We start from the raw sequence: 13880 nt of genomic DNA on the forward strand, positions 1-13880 counted from the left end.
ATATATATATATATATATATATTTATTTGTGTGTATGTATGTATGTATGTAAGGATAATACATCAATCACCCGGGAGTTCCCTGACTAGGTAAGGACATAAAACCTCAGGCTAGAAGCTTTATATTCTTTATATACATGCTTCCTCAATGAGCAATGAGGTGATTTCATCAGAACTCTCCAATTATATGTAATGTCATCAGAACACGCTCCCTATATGTGTACAATGTTTGTAAGTAAAATACATGTTTGCTCGGCTGTTAGACATGGTAGAGCTTCTTATAAAATGTCAGTTATTAAGGACATACCTGTGTCATTTATTATATAGAGTGAACAATACTGACTTTACGCGGTGTAATCAAGGATTATGCAATACTCAATTCAGTCAAGGTTTACTTGTATGATCAGGAATGTCGCCTGTATGCCCTAACATTAGCCAATGTCGACAATCTCTAATGTTACAAGAGACTTCAGGTGAGTATTCGCAGCACCCCCTGTGGTTATTCCCAGAGGAAGAAGCTTCGGGGTTGCCCACCTCCACTTCAGTCATTTCTGGACAACTGAGCTAAAAATCAGACAAACCAAAATGTTTACGTACGTGTTACAAAATCAAGAGTTAGTGATAAACCTGAGGAACCCCCATCATCCCCATGTATAACCCCCATCATCCCTGTATATAACCAGCCATCATACCTGTATATAACCGCCATCATCCCTGTATATAACCGCCATCATCCCTGTATATAACCACCATCATCCCTGCATATACCAGTCATCATCCCTGTATATACCAGCCATCATCCCTGTATATAACCACCATCATCCCTGTATATAACCCTCTTCATCCCTGTATATAACCGTCATCATCCCTGTATATAACCCCATCATTTCTGTATATAACCCCTAACCCCCATCATCCCTGGATGATGGGAGTTATATACAGGGAGGATGGGGGTTATATACAGGAATGATGGGGGTTATATGGCTGGTATATACAGAAATCAGGTGTTATATACAGGGATGATGGAAGTTATATACAGGGATGATGGGGTTATATACAGGGACCCCCATAATCCCAGTATATTACCCCCTCAGCCCTGTATATAACCCCTATAATCTAAACTTGTGACGTCACGTGGGGTCAGGACTCACTGATCCCGGCAGCGACCCAATGATGGTCTGTCTCTGACAGAGGTCACCTAAGTCAGAGACAGTCACAGACCATCATACACTACTCCCCTGGTCCAAGTCCACTCCGGCTGCGGGCTGCCGCGGGCCCACTTCATTTATTGTTTGCACTGCGTCTGCGCATGTAATATTTGGTGCATGCGCACTGCAAATTATCAGAGGGAACAGAAGAAATTCCGGACAGTGTTTTATTCTGCCGTACGCTATGGACGGCAGAAAAAAACATCAGGATTTGCGGACTGTCAGTAAATTTACAGACGGTTGGTAACCCTGAGCAGCTTGTGAGTCCTTATATTCCACTGCATTACATACCACCTATTGACATAAATGGGTCTTCTGTGTAATGTACAAACGCAGTGAATCCTCCAAAATGATGCTCTTTGTAGTGGTTTACCATTATGGCCGAAAAGGGGGGATTCCTGCTTTATTGCTTCAATATGGGTAAGGGTTGTCTGGTGAATTGTGGGAGAGTAAATATTTTGCTATTTATTATAATTGCATAATTAGTATCTAATAAATAATAATCAATTCCATTATAAAAATATGTAAAACTGCTCCCACTTCTTAGTGTGGTCATAGCTGTTCCTGTTTATTTCATTGATTTAACCATCTGCCCTTCCTGGATGTTGACTTTCTCTTCCTGCACACATCTCTCTTCCTCCCTGGTCAGGTGCTTGGTTTCCCTTTGTTTTGACCATGACTTCCATCTCCATAACATACACAGCGTGTCAGGGTCAATGCCTTCACCCTTCCTTTACATATCTAGTTTGTATACATCCACTGCACTGTGTTCTTCTGTAACCTCAAAACGATATTTCAATATAAATATTGATTTAAAATGACAGAGAATTATGAGGATTAGAAAATAATGCTTGAATGAAAAGACATGCAGAATTCAAGGAATTCATTAAGTGGCAATTCCTATGAGTGCCATACAACGGAACCTGTAACATTTGTTTCTTTTAAACCAAAGATATGACTTTACCCCAAAGACCTCATAGCCTACAGGTACAAAGTTATATAAGGACTTAACATCCAATACATATTGATGACTATCAGTGTTCATTATGTGATAACAAGAAAAAAAAACCCTCAGAAAGCGGTTATACTCATTTATATAGATTCTAGGCAGAACAAAAATGGTGCCTATATTCTATGGATGGAATTGCAGGACGATGGAGGGAAAGTTCACTTTTCTGCAGCACTGTGAGCTTTTTATCACATCATTCCCATATATAAAATATATGGTTCTGTAATATATACATATACATTGAATGGCCACTTTATTAGAGATACCTGCCCTTTCACGATTGGAGCTTCCCTGTGTGGAAATTAGACACGTAACCCTTAAGTGTAGCATAAAATCAAGTGAACAAGTTTTCCGTTGGCCAGTTTCAGTGTGAATCCACATTAGGATTGGAAAATTGAACGATCTGAGCAACTTCGAACAAGTCATGGTCATCTGTGCTATACTAGCCAGGGCCAGTACTTAAAAAAATACCAAGCTTGTGAGATCTTCTTGTGCAATGGTGTCGAGAGTATACCGATTATGGTGGGATTAAGGAAATACATCCAGCAAAAGAGGATCCTGTGGACTTTAAGCAACTCGTCGACGAAAGGGGTCAGAGGGGAATGTTAAGAATCATTCTGACAAACAGGCGGTGCACAGTCACGCAAATTGCAGCCGAGTACAACACTATTGTGTCCGAATGCACAACTTGTCTTACCTTGCCATTCCTTAGCACAGATGGAATATAACCGCAGATGACCAGTTCAAATGCCATTGCTGTCTAAGGGAAAAAGAAAGGCAAAACTAAGGTTGGCAAAAGAGCGCAACAATTGGATCACTGAGAATTGTATAAACAGTTCCTGGACAGATGAATCCAGCAAACAGCATGAATTAAACCCTTCCTGTCCAATGTCAACAGTTCAGGCTGGTGGAGGTGGAGTGCAGGTTTGTGGAATGTTTTCTTGGCACACCCTGGGTCCTCTGATATCTGTGGATGGATGTTAGAACAGTAGGGCTTACCTAAGCATTGTGGTCGACCAAGTTCATACCTTCATGGCATCTGTTTACCCTATGGCAGAAGCAGGGACGTAGCTAAAGGCTCATGGGCCCTGGTGCAAGAATTCAGCTTGGGCCCCCCTACCACTCCCCAACAGCACCATGTGCGACCACTGCGCACACCTATGCCCAGCCGCCTTGCCCAACAGCCCCCATGGATGTCCCCACAGTATAATGCCCCCATAGCTGCCCACCCACCACAATATAATGCTCCCACAGCTGCACCCACACAGTATAATGCTCCCATAGCCCCCATCACAAAGTATAATGCCCCCCATACAGTATAATGCCTCCTACAGCTGCCCCCAAACAGTATAATGCCCCCATAACTTCCCCATACAGTATAAGTCCCCCCATAGCTGCCTTACACCGCATAATTCCCCCATATCAGCCCCCATACAGTATAATGCCCCAACCCCGCAATATCGGGCCCCCATACAGTATAATGCACCCCCAGCATATCAGCCCCCCATACAGTATAATGCCCCCATATGTGCATAATAGAAAAATAATGACTTACCAATCCCTGTTCCCACGCCGGATGGAGGCTCCTTCTCCTTTGGTCTGTACTATGAGTGACTCGGCTCAGACTGGCGCAATGACGTCACTACATCGCGCCTGTCTGCGTCGAGCCGCTCGTGGCTCAGGGCACAGTGAATGCTGGAGCAAGGAGCCGTCCGCTCCTTGTTCCAGCACTGAATGGAACCGGGACCTCGGTGAGTGACTCGTGACCCCCCGTAGATCATCACACGACCACCCAGGGGCTCGCGACCCACAGTTTGTTATGTATTGTATTGTGCAGTTTGCTGTGGAGAGAGGAGATGGGGGGCTATAATTTAACGGCCCCCCCTTTCCTCTCTCCACCGCAAACACAGACAGCACAATACAATACATTACGAGCCCCCTCTGCAGCTCACCTGGAGTCTTCCAGGATCTTCCGCACCGACTCTTCCATGCTGGCTGGAATGCCCCTCACGTGATATCACGGTCACATGGTACACTGAGTGTACCATGTGTCCGTGACGTCTAAGGAGCCTGGCCCGTAACCAGGAAGTGCCGGGGTCATGGCACAGAAAATGTATTAAATCATTAGCGCGCTCTGTGGCAACAGGGGCCCTGTGGGCTCCCAGGCTTAGGCGCCCATCGCAACTGTGACCGCTGCGACCCCTATAGCTATGCCACTGGCCAAAAGGACACTATAGCGGCAACTGCGAGAAGCTGTCCTTTCCGCATGGGCAAATATTCCTGCAGAACAATGTCAACACCTAGTGGAATCTATGCCATAATGAATTATTGCGCTTCTGAAGGCGGAAAGAGGTCCAACGTGCTACTAGATAGGTGTATATAATAAAGTGTCCACTAAGTGTGTGTGTATATGTGTATATATATATTACATACACAGTGCATTCGGAACGTTTTCAGACCCATTCACTTTTTTCACATTTTGTTATGTTGAGGCCTTGTACTAAAATAATACAAATTTTCCTTTTTTCCCCATCAATCTGTACTCCATACCCCATTTTTAGTAAGTGTCTGTCTCCTTAAGATTGCCATAACTACTAGCCTAGCTTCTGTGTGGTTCTGGTTTGAGTTACAGTGCCAATCTCATTTCTCTGTCCTCTTCCTATCAGATTCTAGGGTGGAGTATTTAAGTCTGGTCAGTTCTTTCATTGTTGCTTGTTAATTTCTTTGTGTATGCAACATTCTGATCAAGCTCCTGGCTACACCCTGTATTACCTGACTATTTGGATTATTGGAACTGGACTTCGGCTCTGTCTTTAGATGAACCCTTTTGCTCACTGATTTGGACTTTCTGCTCTTGGCTGGTTTTGACCTCTGCAACTCCTGGTATTCTTCTGCTTTCTGATTTGGACTTACAGTCTATCCTGGTTGTTTACTCTGTTTTATATTTACCCTCTGTCTGTTTGGGTTCCGTTCTGGTATTGCCTGCACTGCACCTCCTGTCCAACACTGTATTCTGTTAATTCAACCTGGGTTCTATGCAGCCAAATCCAACCTGCCTTGCGGTGGGCTCTGGTGAAGACCAAAGAGTAGCCTTAGACTCTTCTAATGGGAGTAGTGACGGACTTGAGGTAGCGAATTACCTGCACTCTTTATCCAGACAGTCTCCAGCTGCCTTTGGGGAATCGCTTACAGAGCAATTCCATAACTTGTACTCTGGGAAATTGCTCAACTAGTGATTCCATTAAACCCATAATAAAGTGAAAACACAATTTTAGACATTTTTGCAAATTTATTAAAACTGAAAAACTCACATTTTGCATGTACATACGAATTCCGATCCTTTGCTATGACACTTGAAATTTAGCTCTGGGGGCCTCCCATTTCTCTAGATCATCTTTGAAATGTTTCTACACCTTGATTGGAGTCCACCTGTGGCAAATTCATTTTATTGGGCATGATTTGGAAAGACACACCCCTGTCTATATAAAGGTCTCACAGCTGACAATGCATATCAGAGCAAAAATAAAGCATGTGGAGGAAAGAACTGCCTGCACAGCTCAGAGACAGGATCAGGTTGAGGCACAGATCTGGAGAAGGGTGCAAAAAAAATTCTGCTGCACTGAAAGTTCCCAAGAGCACAGTGGCCTCCATAATTCTTAAATGGAAGAAGTTTGTAACAACCATGGCTCTTTCTAGAGGTGGCCGCCCCACCAAACTAAGTAATCGGGGGAGAAGGGCACTGGTAAGAGAGGTGACCAAGAACCCAATGGTTACTCTGGCTGAGCTCGAAAGATCCTGTGTGCAGATGGGAGAAACTTCCAGAAGATCAACCATCACTGCAGCACTCCACCAATCTTGGCTTTATGGCAGAGTGGCCAGAAAGAAGCCTCTCCTCAGTAAAAGACACATGAAAGCCCGTCTGGAGTTTGCAAAAAAAAAAAAACACCTGAAAGACTCTCAGACTGTGAGAAACAAGATTACGTGGTCTGATAAAATCAAGATTTAACTTTTTGGCCTCAATTCTAAGCGTCATGTCTGAAGGAAACCAGGCACTGCTCATCACCTGCCCAATACTATCCCTACAGTGAAGCACGGTGGTGGCAGCATCATGCTGTGGGGGTATTTTTTTAGTGGCTGGGAGAGGGAGACTGGTCAGGGTTGAGGGAAAGATGAATAATGGAGCAAAGTACAGAGATATTCTTCATGAAAACCTGATCCAGAGTTCTCTGGACATCAGACTGGGCCTAAGGTTCATCTTCCAACAAGACGATGACCCTAAACATACAGCCAAGACAACACAGGAGTAGCTTAGGGACAACTCTGTGAATGTTCTTGAAAATGGCTGTCTACCATCGGCCCCTATTTAACCTGACAGAGCTTGAGAGAATTTGCAAAGAATGGCAGAAAATCCCCAAATCCAGGCGTGCAAACCTTGTGGCATCATATCCAAGAAGACTGGAGACTGTTATCGCTGCCAAAGGTGCTTCAACTACTGAGTAAAGGGTCTGAATACTTATGTCAATGAAATATTTTAGTTTTTCCTTTTCAATAGATTAGCAAATATTACTAACATTCTGTTTTCACTTTGTCACTATGGGGTATTAAGTGCAGAATGATGGGGAAAAACGTGATTTTTTTCAAGTAAACAAAATGCGAAAAAATTTAAAGAGTCTGAAGACTTTCCGAATGCATTGTGTGTGTGTGTGTATATATATATATATATATATATATATATATATATATATATAATATATATGTGTGGGTGTGCAGGTTCATTGACACTATTAAATGCTGTATATACACTAATCTATTAAAGAGCTTATATGATCTGCTTACCATGAAGAAATAGGGGATTTAGAGGAATCAGGATACGTGAAGATTTAGATAGAAAATGGATTAAAGGGGTTTTCCCATCAGGGACATTTATGGCATATCCACAGGATATGCCATAAATGTCAGATAGATGTGGGTTCCACCTCTGGGACCGACACCTATCTCTAGATTAGGGCCCCCTAAACCCTGTTCTTCCTTTTGGTGTTCCCGCTGCCACTTGTAACACAGAAAGGAAGAATGGGGTTTAGGGGGTCCTATTCTCGAGATAGGTGCCGGTCCCAGAAGTGGAACCCACATCTATCTGACATTGATGGCATATCCTGTGGATATGCCATAAAAGTCCCTGATTGGAAAACCCCTTTAAGGAAACCCGGATGAGATGGTTCAACTTGTGTCTCAAAACAATGTAATTGTTGGTGGTCAATTGGTACAACTTGTTTCCAACCAGTTATAATAGTTACTGTGATATTCAATATATATGGTTAAATGCAATTTGAGTAGCATGGAGAGGAAAAGCTGTAATATACATCCTCCATAAAACAGCAAAAGACATGTAAAGTAGACTTGTCTAAAATACAGACTGTTTATTAAGATAAAGGTATTAGCTTGTTTTATCCATCTAGCAGGTCTGGTCTCGCAAATGGAGTATTTGCCATGAAGACGGAGGTTGGTGCAGGGGCGGACATACCGCATGTGCAGCCGGTGCAGCTGCACAAGGGCCCCGCGTGGGAAGGGGGCCCGTTCAGTGGCGTAACTACCACAGTAGCAGCCGTAGCAGCTGCTACGGGGCCCGCGGCATGGGGGGGCCCGTGTCGCCCTGACAGGCACATTACATTTTATGTACCAGGCCTGGCGGCACGGGCCCCCTCATGCCTAGTAGCATCACAACACTAGGCATGAGGGGAGGGAGGGGGCGGGGGCCCGGTGATAGCCGCCACACTGCACTACCAATCGGGAGGGAGGGGGCGGGTGCCCGGGCCCGGTGATAGCCGCTACACTGCACTGCCAATCTGGCACAGATGAATAGGACAGGACGGCGATGCTGGTGGTAGGAGGAGCGCTCAGGCAGGGGAGAGGACAGGGGGCGGTGCGACGTAAGACTTCGGGCGGCTGGACAGTACAGTCAGGACTGCCGGAGAACTCATAGGATGAGCGGAGGACAGACACAGGACGAGTGGAGGACGTGCAGACTGCAGAGGACAGGTAGATGAAGTTAAAAAGTTCATGTCAGAAGGGAGAAGTTTTTATGTAGAAAAATCTGCCTCATAATTCCTTCCGGAATTTTGAGGCATATTTTGACCTGCCGGTAGAACACTTCCCGCGTTTTTCATTGCGTTTTTTTGTGGCGTTTTTCGGCCATCGGGCCGTGGGCAGGGAAACGCAGCAAAAAACGCATTTTCTGCCTGCCATTGTTGTCAATGGGAAGTCAGAGACAGAAACGCCCGAAGAAAGGGCATTGCGCTTCTTTTTCCCACATGCGGTTTTTACTGCTCGCAGGAAAAATTTCATGGATTTCAATGGGAGGCACTTTCTGACGTTTTTCGCGAAAAAAACCTCAGTGTGAACTCCCCCTAACACAGGGGCGTAACTACTGCTATAGCAGCCGTAGCGGCTGCTACGGGGCCGCGGCATGAGGGGGCCCGCGTCACCTGCCGGCACGGGCCCCCACCTTGGCCGGAATCTCCGCTAGCTGCCGCTATGGCTGCTACAGCGCGATGCCACGGAACACTACGGCAGAGCAGGGAGTATCTCCCCGCTCTGCCATTAAACATAAGACATGTATCCCCTATCCACAGGATAGGGGATACGTGTGTGATCGCTGGCATTGATAGGGAGAACGGGGGACCGAAAGTCCCCTGAAGTTCTCCATCACAAACCTCGGACTTCCGGGGTCTGTGTCGGCAGCTCCGTAGAAATGAATGGAGCGCCGGTCACACTTGAGCTGCGCAGACACCGGAAGTCAGAGGTGAGTGATGGAGAACTTCGGGGGACTTTCGGTCCCCCGCTCTCCCTATCAATGCCAGCGATCACACATGTATCCCCTATCCTGTGGATAGGGGATACATGTCTTTTGTCTTTTCACACTGTAGGTCGCATTTTTTTGAGTGATTGGGGGTGTATGGCGTTCCCTACAGGGGGGGGGCTGTATAGCGTTCCCTACAGGGGGGGGCTGTAAGGCGTTCCCTACAGGGGGGGCTGTATAGCGTTCCCTACAGGGGGGGCTGTATAGCGTTCCCTACAGGGGGGTCTGTATGGCGTTCCCTAAAGGGGGGTCTGTATGGCGTTCCCTACAGGGGGGGGCTGTATGACTTTCCCTACAGACCCCCCCTGTAGGGAACGCCATACAGAACCCCTGTAGATAACGCCATACAGACCCCACTGTAGATAACGCCATAAAGTCCCCCCTGTAGATAACACCATACAGCCCCCTGTAGATAACGCCATACAGCCCCCCTGTAGATAACGCCATACAGCCCCCTCTGTAGATAGCGCCATACAGTCCCCCCTGTAGATAGCGCCATACAGTCCCCCCTGTAGATAGCGCCATACAGTCCCCCCTGTAGATAGCGCCATACAGTCCCCCCTGTAGATAGCGCCATACAGTCCCCCCTGTAGATAGCGCCATACAGACCCCCCTGTAGATAGCGCCATACAGACCCCTCTGTAGATAGCGCCATACAGTCCCCCCTGTAGATAACGCCATACAGCCCCCTCTGTTGATAGCGCCATACAGTCCCCCCTGTAGATAACGCCATACAGCCCCCTCTGTAGATATCTTGAGATTCAGTCCTGCTTGATAGGTAACAGTGCAGTAAGCTAAGCATGATAAGATCATCTAAATTATTGCATCTCAGTTGCATGAGTGCTTTGTGTTATATTCAATGATTCAATTTAACCTAAGTCTCTAAATGTGGGCAAAGAAAATAAAAAAACTATACTCACCTCCTCCCTCGCCTCCGTTCACCCGCCGCAGCCCCCATCCTCCTGTCTCGGTCTGTGTTACAAGTGTACAAGGCTGCACTGGTGACGCGCTGCCGATGGCACGTGACCGCTGCTGCCAATAACTCCTCATTGGTGTGCTGCTGAGGACAGTAGTTCCACAGCAAATCGCTGTTGAGGGCATTGATTGGCTGCAGCGGTCATGTGCCATCGACCGCGCGTCACCACAGCAGCTTTGTAAACACAGAAAGGGATAGGGGCTGCGGAGGGGGAACGGAGGCGCCGGAGGAGGTGAGTATAGGTTTTTCATTTTCTTTGCCCACATTTAGGGACTTAGTTTAGATAAGAATTTAACCCGGAAAAAAATGTGTTACTTGTGTTCTAAACTGGTAATAAAATGTACAATATAAATCTTCCTTCATAATTTTTATTAGTAAGGTTTATTTTTATATGCATATATATGTTTAGGTAACTTTGTCGGTATTGGGGGGGGGGGCGGGGGGGCCCTGGCACATTATCTGCACAGGGGCCTTTTGCAGTCTGTGTCCGCCACTGGGTTGGTGAGTGTCCTTGTCTTGAGTCCCAAACTTGCAATATGCTTATGAAGATATTGGTCAGATATAGATTCTATAGACACAACAGTGAGATGATCTATGAATGATGGAGGCCTTTCTGATATTAAATCAACACAAATACTTTCTCAGCCTTGCTTTTTAGTCTCAGTTCAGCCTGATGATCAGTGCAATCCATCCAAAGTAACAATATTGACCTTTTAAACTTCATGGTGTCCATCCTTTGCTTATGAATAATAAGAGGTTTGTTCTTCGAGGCTGCCACTTATATTGTCCATTGGTTTATCGCTATATAAACATTTACCACATCATTTACCACATCTCCTTTCACAAGAGCTCTAAAAGGAGGAACTATTTAAAGAGTAGCAGACCGCAATCTATGAACAATTTTTGTATCATCTCTAAAAAGAAAGTTATATCTAAACAGATGCTGGGAGATGACCAACAGCTGCCATTACAATGCCCATAGGGGGTTGTCACCTAGATTTGCACAAACCTTGAATAACATATAATTGTTCTGCCATTCTATCTATAGCCCATACAGATCAGGATGATCATTACTGTACTATAGGTCCCTCATAGATAGCAGAGTACTGTCTTGCATGGAATTGAGAGAGGAAATACAATATATAAATATATATACACACACTATATAACCAAAAGTATGTGGGCACCCCTCCTTAATAACAATCGCACAACTGCCGAATTATATACACTATGGGAGAATGTATTAACCCCTTAGTGACCAGCCCATTTTAGGCCCTAATGACCAAGCTATTTTATTCGTTTTTCTATAGTCGCATTCAAAGGGCTATAACGTTTTTATGTTTTCGTCTACATAGCTTATGAGGACTTGTTTTTTGTGGGATTAGTTGTACTTTTTAATGGCACCATTTTTGGGTACATATAATTTTTTTATTAACTTTTTTTGGGGGGATTATAAAAAAAACCTGAAATTCTGCCATTGTTCTATGCGTTTTTAAATTGACGCCGTTCACTGTGCGACGTAAATAATATGTTACCTTTATTCTATGGGTCGGTACGATTACGGCGATACCACATATGTAAAGGTTTTTTATGTTTTACGACTTTTGCACAATAAAAACACTTTTGAACTAAAATTATTTGTTTTTGCATCGTTGCTTTCCAAGAGCCGTAACTTTTTTATTTTTCCATCAATGTAGTGATTTTTTGGGCTTGTTTTCTGCGGGACGAGACGTAGTTTTGATTGGTACTGTTTTGGGGTGCATGGGACTTATTGATTCATTTTTATTATGACTTTTTTGGGGGGCAATGGAAAAAAATAGCAATTTCGTCATTGTTTTTTGCGTTTTTTTTTTTTTACGGTGTTCACCTTGCGGTTTAAATGACATATTAACTTTATTAATGGAGTCATTACGGTCGCGGCGATACCACATATGTGTACTTTTATTTATTTTTTACTGTAACTTTTATGATTAATCTTTATTTCACATTTATTATTTATTTCATTAGTCCCACTAGGGGACTTTACTGTGCGATCTTTGCGATTATTGCCTGTCAGTGTAAATCTGATAGGCAATCTGTTAGGACGTGCCTCCGGTGCGTCCTAACAGGCATATGTCCAGGGCAGACCTGGGGGCTTTTATCAAGCCCCCGGCTGCCATGACACCCCATCGGAGACCCGCGATTGCATTCGTGGGCCGCCGATGGGTGACAAAGGGAGCTCACTCTCTTTGTAAACAAAGTTAAATGCCGCGGTCGCTATTGACGGCGGCATTTAACGGGTTAAACGACCGCGATCGAAGTAAACTTCGATCGCGGGCGTTGGAGCAGGAGCTCAGCTGTCATCAGACAGCAGAGCCCCGGCTCCAGCCTGCACGGGAGACCCGTGCTGGACTTAGACTAGGCGAACGTTAAAAATACGTCAGCCTAGCCTAAGGCCCCTTAGTGACCGACGTGAAAAGGCGTATTAGTGGTTACTAAGGGGTTAAACGACTCACGCCACTCACTACAGATTTTCAGACTGCCTCTGGAGGTGACATCAGCACAAAATCCGTATGTCAAGAGCTTCATGAAATGGGCTTCTATGGTCGAGCAGCTGCGCACAAGCCTAAGATCACCATGCAAAATGCCAAGCGTCCGCTGGATTGGTGTAAAGCACGCCGCCACTGGACTCTGGAGTAGTAGGAATATGTTCTCCGGAGTGATAAATCACGTTTCACTATCTGGCAGTCTGATAGAGGAATCTAGGTTTGGCGGATGCCTGGAGAAAATTACCTACCAGAGAGATTTTGTACTGCTGCTGATGTTTTTAGCCTTGATTAGAATACAATTGTATTCACTTCTCAGCGGAAAGCAAGGCTAGTTATTTTTTTAATTTCGTATCATATGAGGAGAGGTCACTCCTTTTCAGAAGCTTGGCACCAGCCAATTTTGGTAATTTTTCACTGTGCTGCTCCACCACTTGTTGTTTCTGTTTAACAGTAAAGGTACATCCACGCAATATTTTCCGCAAACAAATCCGGGGGGAGCTGCAGGGAAATCCGCACCAAATTGTGTGGATTTTGGTGTAAACTTGCTTGCGCATTTGCCGCTATGTTCAGCTAAGATTTAAAAAAAAATCTGTATACTCACTTTACAATCTTCTGCTGCTCACTTGGTAACACTAGACTGGTCCCCCGCTGGCCCCTGTATCCCGGCCTCCAGCAAAAAAAGTGTTGTGATATGTGATGGTTGCAGCCTGCGATTGGCTGCAGCGGTCATTTGTCTGCACGACATCTAATCTCCGAAGATTGGAAAGGTGAGTAAAGTGTTGTTTTTTTAAAAAATTTGAAACGGCTTTTCATTATTTATTTTAAATTGTCAGAATCTGTGGATTTTGCTGTGGATCCATTAGTAATCCGTAGCAAAATCCGCTATTATTGGGATTTGTTGTAAATTTTGGCCTCCCTGTTTAATTTGCTGTAGAAAATCAGCAACAAGTCTGTGCTCTTTCCGCAGCAGGAATTGACCTACTGCAGATTTAAAATCCTCACCGCAGGTCAATTTCTGCGTTGTCTCACTAGTTGTTAGTAATGTCATTCTCAATGCTACATTTTCAAAAATCCTATTTTAGGTTTGTATAGCAGGATAGCAAGTATACATAAAGGTGAGGTTCCCTGCGCCCCCATTAAACAGAATACTTATTTTTGTAGTAAATACTGTATTTTTTAAAAAAAAAATAATTTTTAAATGCCTTGTGAACAGAATATTTTTCCTGCAAAAAACGCAGATTTTTTCTATTCCATGACTTCCTTTCTTATTTGCTTAATCTGTACATCTCTCTGTCGGAAGTGTC

At 44.6% G+C, this 13880-nt stretch overlaps 1 protein-coding gene across 4 annotated transcripts in view; it reads left to right on the forward strand.

Annotated features, from left to right (window-relative positions):
* SH3GL3 (SH3 domain containing GRB2 like 3, endophilin A3) overlaps nt 1–13880 on the forward strand; it is a 71122-nt gene that overhangs the window by 23659 nt on the left and 33583 nt on the right. The window lies entirely within an intron of this gene.

This window comes from Rhinoderma darwinii, chromosome 3 (assembly GCF_050947455.1).
Source record: "Rhinoderma darwinii isolate aRhiDar2 chromosome 3, aRhiDar2.hap1, whole genome shotgun sequence".
In the NCBI taxonomy this organism is placed as follows: Eukaryota; Metazoa; Chordata; class Amphibia; order Anura; family Rhinodermatidae; genus Rhinoderma; species Rhinoderma darwinii.